The sequence below is a fragment of the Cinclus cinclus genome, chromosome 3, assembly GCF_963662255.1.
Source record: "Cinclus cinclus chromosome 3, bCinCin1.1, whole genome shotgun sequence".
Taxonomy (NCBI): Eukaryota; Metazoa; Chordata; class Aves; order Passeriformes; family Cinclidae; genus Cinclus; species Cinclus cinclus.
In genome coordinates this window covers 85,414,689-85,420,688 of record NC_085048.1, presented here as the reverse complement: position 1 = coordinate 85,420,688, position 6,000 = coordinate 85,414,689, and positions in this window count along the sequence as shown.

The following is a 6,000-nucleotide window of genomic DNA, read 5'->3' as shown; positions in this document are numbered from 1 at the left end:
GGAGCAGAGGAGTGGAATATTAAATCAGCAGTAGAAGTGCAGGTTTGCATTGCAGCCATCCAAGACGCCAAAGCCAGAGCCCTGCTGAACAGCCCCAGGGCAGTCCAGGGCTAAAGTTTGTGCTATATCATGTGAGTCAAGGGGCAATACTGCTCTTCCCTCCAGGGCAAGCCTGGGGATGAGACTGCATGGGGAAAGCAAGGGAGGTGTTTTGACATCCTGTTAGATTGTCATTCTCCCAGTGACATTGCTAGTTGGTTCAGGGTGGAATTTACTCCTCACCTCAGGGTAGCAGGTGGGTTTTTTGTTGTCCTCAATACCATAGAGGAACACAAGCGTCTGAGGGTCATAAAGACATTTCCCCCTGGCATTTGTTAAGCATCTGTGGCTTATGATGAGGGCAGGAGGTGTTAGGTTGGTTTTTTGGGGTTGTTAGTTTGTTTTAATGTTCCTGCATTTTCTGACACATGGTTACCTGCAGTGGTCTCTCTGCAGTGCTCCCTGTATAGCAGTTAGGGGTAGCTTGAACAGTTGTGATGGGTGGGTCAGTCCCTGGGGCAGTCCCTGGGTGGTTGTGTGGTGAATGAACAGGTCATTTAATTTCAGCCTTGATAAGGAGTTTGTCCACTGACATATCCCAGACAATAACTCCTAACTTAGCTTTTTTTTCTTCTTCCCTTGAAACATAAAGAATTAGAAAAGCAGAGAAGTAGGAAGTATATGGAAGTCCTTGTAGACTCCTGTTTGGTGGTGACTGATTCAGATTGCATTGTGCTTCGGTATTTTATTACTATTCTAATGCTTATCAAAGCATTCTGAGAAGTCCTTCAAAGGACAGTCTGCTTGAGTGCAGAGGGTGATTCTTCCTCTCTGCCTTACCATCAATAGGATGCAAGTCCAAACAGCTCTTAGACTCTAGATTTTTGATTACAGGAGGTCCCAAATACAAGCTGTTCAGCTCCTAGTGAGAAGAATGGGGAAGATGATACAGTGACAAGTATATTTTGCCTTGACATTAAAGGCAGCTCTGTGCCCAAGCTGTAGTCCTTGCAGGCAGTGCACAGGCTGCAAAGACCTTTGTTGTTCCTAGTACAAGCATCTCCTCTTGTGGCTGTAGCCCATAGTTCCAGCTGGTGAGACAAGGCATATGGCAGGCTGGGTGAGACTGGTAGGTAAGCTTTCTGGTATCTTAGAATATGTTGGAAATAATGCTTTCATTTTTATCCTTTTGTTATCCAAATGGCTGAATTAAAAAGAAAGAAAACTGCTTTCAATGAAATGCTGCAGCAGCAGTTTGTTTCTGGTGGCTAAATTCACACTTTTTTAGTGTTTCTAGCCAAGCAGTGGGACATGGAATGATCTCTTATTGCACTAAATGGACAATCCCCAGTCATCTCTGCAGATACTGCTGACTCTTTATGCTGCCAACACTCACTAAAGATCTTGTTTTCACATCTGCTCCATTCCTATTTTATCAGCTAATCAAAAAGCCTGAATTTTAAGCAGAGGGTGGTTGCCACCTAGCTTTTCTCACCTTTGCACTGTGATAAGGGCAGCTGGCTTGGAGGCAAGGTCTTTCCAAAATGCTTCTGCTTCTTTTGATGCTCGAAGAGGGGGCTATGCACTTCTGAAAAGGCTGGCACCCTGCTGCAGTACTGCCTGGTGGCATGGCTGGGAAGGGATAGCTTAAAGAAGCTCTTCCTTCTTTCTGGCTCAGGAGAGCTTTCCTGCTCTATTTGCTGTCAGCTGCCCAGAGGTTATCACTTACATCACGTTCACATATGCTTTACTTTGGGTCGGTAAGCAGTGACAAAAGAGCTTGTCTTATTTTGGTACCTTGACCTAAGTGATTCACTCAAATCTGATGGTGCCCTGAAGGTATGATTAAATAGCCATGGTTGATTAAACAGCAGTGATGGCTCCAGGTCTATGTCATAGCCATTTATTTACTGTTTTTAAATCCTGGCCCTGTTGATAGCTGGTGTGTTATCTAAACTCTTTCACAAGGGTTTGCCGAAGTGCCTAAGAGTCCATCTGAGAATTGCTGTGCTTGGGTCATTTTTTTAGATCAGAGGTGCAGTGAAGAAACAGCTTGTCCAGTTCTAAATATACTGTCCTTGACAGATGTGAAATAAGCCCACTGATTAAAATAGCTGCCTAGTTCCCAGTTCAAGATCTTACTGTATAACATCAGTGTTTGGCTGCCCTTCTGATAAACTTGGAGAAGGACTAATTTCCATTTTGTTCCTTTCCAAAGGGAAGAAGTTGAAGGATTGTCATGCATCAGGAATGCACCGATTCTAGGAATTTCTAAACAAGACCCATTGCATTGTGAATGGCAGCAGGAGCCAGGATTTATAGGGAGATTACTTGGTTAAACGTAGCCTGAAGGAATGAAAAATGAGCAGCCCAAAAAAGAAATTTGTTGAATATTTTGGCAGTGAAACAGAGTGATTTAATTTATGAGCAATACCAAGCTATCTTTTTGCAAACAGGTTTCTGAGAGTGATTCTTCTTCTCAAATTGTGCTCTTTGGAGGTGCAGCTCTTGGTGAGAGGTACAATTATACTGAGTGCTCATGAAATCTCCCTTTTTCTCTATATGTCCCAGTTGAATGCTTGGTGGAGCATCAGTTGCCATACCAGGGGTGGTTGTGCTTTCTTGCCTTTGGCTCTTCTTCAGCTGATGGCCAGAGAAGGTTTCCTACCGTCATTTGGAGGGCTGGCTGCAGGCATGTTGAGCTCTGAGGCAGAGGGGGATAGTGAACCATGGTTGAACAGGGGTGCCACAGGTCCCTGATGAAGCTGAGCAGGGGTATTGCAGGTTCAAGACCAGACTGAGGAGATTGAAAGGCATTTTGGTCCCTTTGCTGTGTCATGCAGTGCTGTAGTCCACTTGTCCCTCTAGGTGCCACCCCTAGTCACCCACACATATGGCTGGCATGGCCTAGGACAAGTGACTGTGAGGCTTCAGGGGTTAGAGGTGATGAGTCCCAGCCTGCATGTGCAAAGGTTGTGGATGAAACAATGGCTTCATTTGAGTCTCTAAAATTTCTGCTATTAACTGAAGTAAAATGCCTAATTTTCGTGTGATCATTTGGGTGTGTGTATATGCCCTGGCACACATGTATATGTAATCCAAGATCCCCACAAAACTACTTTCCATTTGCAAAGCATCCTGTAGGTGCCACTTCCTCTGAAATTTTCCATTCAGCTATCTGCACAAATCAAATGCTGCATATGTCTCCAGGAGCTTTGTTTTTGCCCATGTGAAGCTGACTGTCTATAATGAAGTCATGAGTTATTTGCTAAAATAAGAACCCAGACTACAAAATAAGAAATCCAAAGCCAAACCCACAGCTATTTTTTTCAAGTTCTAAAAAAAAAAAAAAAAATCCAAACATATTTCCTTTTTAAATGAATCTCTCACCACTTAGTATGAACTTGCAATTCTGCAAGACGCAGAGAGCTTTTTTAAGCAGTTGCTAAACCTGAAGTCACTGGAACATCTAGGCAAGTGCTCAAAGGTGAGCATGTACTCAGGCACTTGCTAATTTGGGACAGAGCAATGTTTTCCTGAGTTGTATCTTATGTTTCAAAGGAAAGACCTTTGTTTTCCCGAACAGTTAATTTTTACTGTGCTATGTGCTGAAAGCTCAGGATAATCCCATTTGGAAAGAAGCGGAGAGGAGGGAAGGTTACACTTGGGAAAAGCTATTTTCAGTACCTTTGTTTTCTCTAACCCAAATTTCCTAATTATGATCAGCTAATGCTGAGACTGGTTCACAGAAATTAAACCCCTTTATACAGATTTAAACAAATCAATGAGCCTGGAGTTGGACCCTACTTGAAAATAGGTAAATAAAGATCCCCTGTGGCTTTTAATTCCTTTGTATTTAGTTACTTAATTGAACCTGTACTGTTCTTCCTCTGTAATTGATTACCACACAGAAAAGGTAATGAAACAGAAAACTATTTTCTTTTCAGTGATCTTTATGGTTATCATGGAAATGTTTTTACTGCTTCCTTTTAGGGCATAAAAATTCTCAATATAAGCAGAGGGAAATCAGTGTTAGTTAATTGAAGGCATTTACATGATTGAAAGATTAAAAACTGGGGGGTTGTTTTTGTTTTTTTCAGGGTTTTTTGGTTTTTTTGCTCTCCTTTCCCCCTCTTCCCCTGTGGCAGATCAGATCAAATTTTTCAGAATGAAAATTAATCTGGCATTTTATTGTCCCTTTCTTTTCTTTATGATTTAGCTTTGGGGAAAAAAAAAAAGAGTTTGGGGACCTGATCCAAAACCCACTGAAGCCAAGTGGGAATGGTTCCATCTAATTCAGTGGCTGTGGATCATATTGTAGAAGCACATATTCAAGACACATTTATATATGTATGCACACACACAGGTGCCTATCTGCTTCTCATCCCATTTCTTGGAAATGGGATTAATTTCTGAGCTAGATAGGGAAGAAAAGTTTGAGGGATCTTCCTGGATTTAAAGATAAGATTAATAATTCTCAATTCAATAATGTCCTTTAAATATCATTCTTCTCGTACTTCTCTCTGCTGCTTTAATTTGCGAAGCTTGGTTTTCTTCATTTTGTACATGTTACCTCTTCTCCTATTGTTCTTTTTTATTTGTGTGTCTCCACTGCCTTTGGCAGGACAAGGGTCTCACAGACACAGTTCCCTCAGTATCCTGCACCCAGCTTCCCTTCCACTTTACCCTTTATGAAGCTGTGGGGATTTCTCAATGAAGCACAGAGCTGGCTCAGAGTTAAAGGGCTCAAGTCTGAATGTCCACGGCAGTTGCCAACTTTCCCCACCCCTTACCTTTGTGCATACAGTTTTTTTGCCTTGGAGCAATTTTAATAAAGACTATGTAACAACACAATGTTGGCATAGCATGAGCAACATTATTCCATCTGTTTCTACTGAAAATGTAAAAATGTGGTAGTATAACATTAAGATTCCAATTTTCAACCATTAAAAATCAGGCAACACTGAAGTTATAGACTGCTTTTCATAGCTATTTAGTGATTTTCCTTGCCTCTGTTTTTTTGGGAATTCCAGTTTAGATGCCTTTAGGTGCCTGTCTTCTGTTCAAAGAGTTTTGAGCAGCTATACTTAGAAACAAAGGCTCTCTTAGGTATTCCAGTTTGGGCAGCCAAAATTATTGCTTTCTATTGACAGTGCTGCAGAGGTGATATTTTAAAGAGTGTTTAGAATCTCACTGTAGAGATGAAGGAGGATGGTAAAACATTCATCTTAACTTCTATGCGAATTAACCTTGCATTAGAGAGAGGGCTTGAGCATGCTAACTTATGCCAAACATACATGCTAATGCATGCTAATATTCTGCCAAACTCAGGTTGGTATAAAAAAAGAGCTTAAAGGGAGTATTCAGTGCTTTTCTGAATTGGAACCTTAGCACTTTTATTTTATTTTTTTGTGTGAATAATTATAAAGATATATCCGGCAAAGTTTTCACTAAACATCACATTTTAAACAGTGATGATAGAATATTCTGTCAGTGCAATTGTGGTTATTTGTGCCAAAAGTCTCATTTTTAAGAGTTATGCTGGTGCAGTCAGGAAACAAAGTGAAGCAGCATGTGGCTTCCTGGCATTCGTGCCTGCTGAGAACAGCTTTCACTGTCAATGCTGCGAGCTCAAAACAATGTTCACAGGGAGATTTCCGTCAACACAGAACAGTATTGAGCAAAGATATGACGCTGTACAAACAAGTGATCAAGGAGTGAACAAGAAGAGGTTCTTTGCTGGACCTGATTTTATGACCAAAGAAGAACATGAGGGCTGGAGGCAGCCTTGGCTGCAGTGACCGTGGGGCTGTGGAGTTGAAGAACCTAAGAGGAGGGAGCAGGCCAAAAAGCAGGATCACAGCCTTGGATTTCAGGAGAGCAAAATACACCTTTGTAGTGATGCATCCTCCCCTTCCCACCTCTTTTTCAGGCTGCAGTGTGATCTAAGAAATGCTCGTT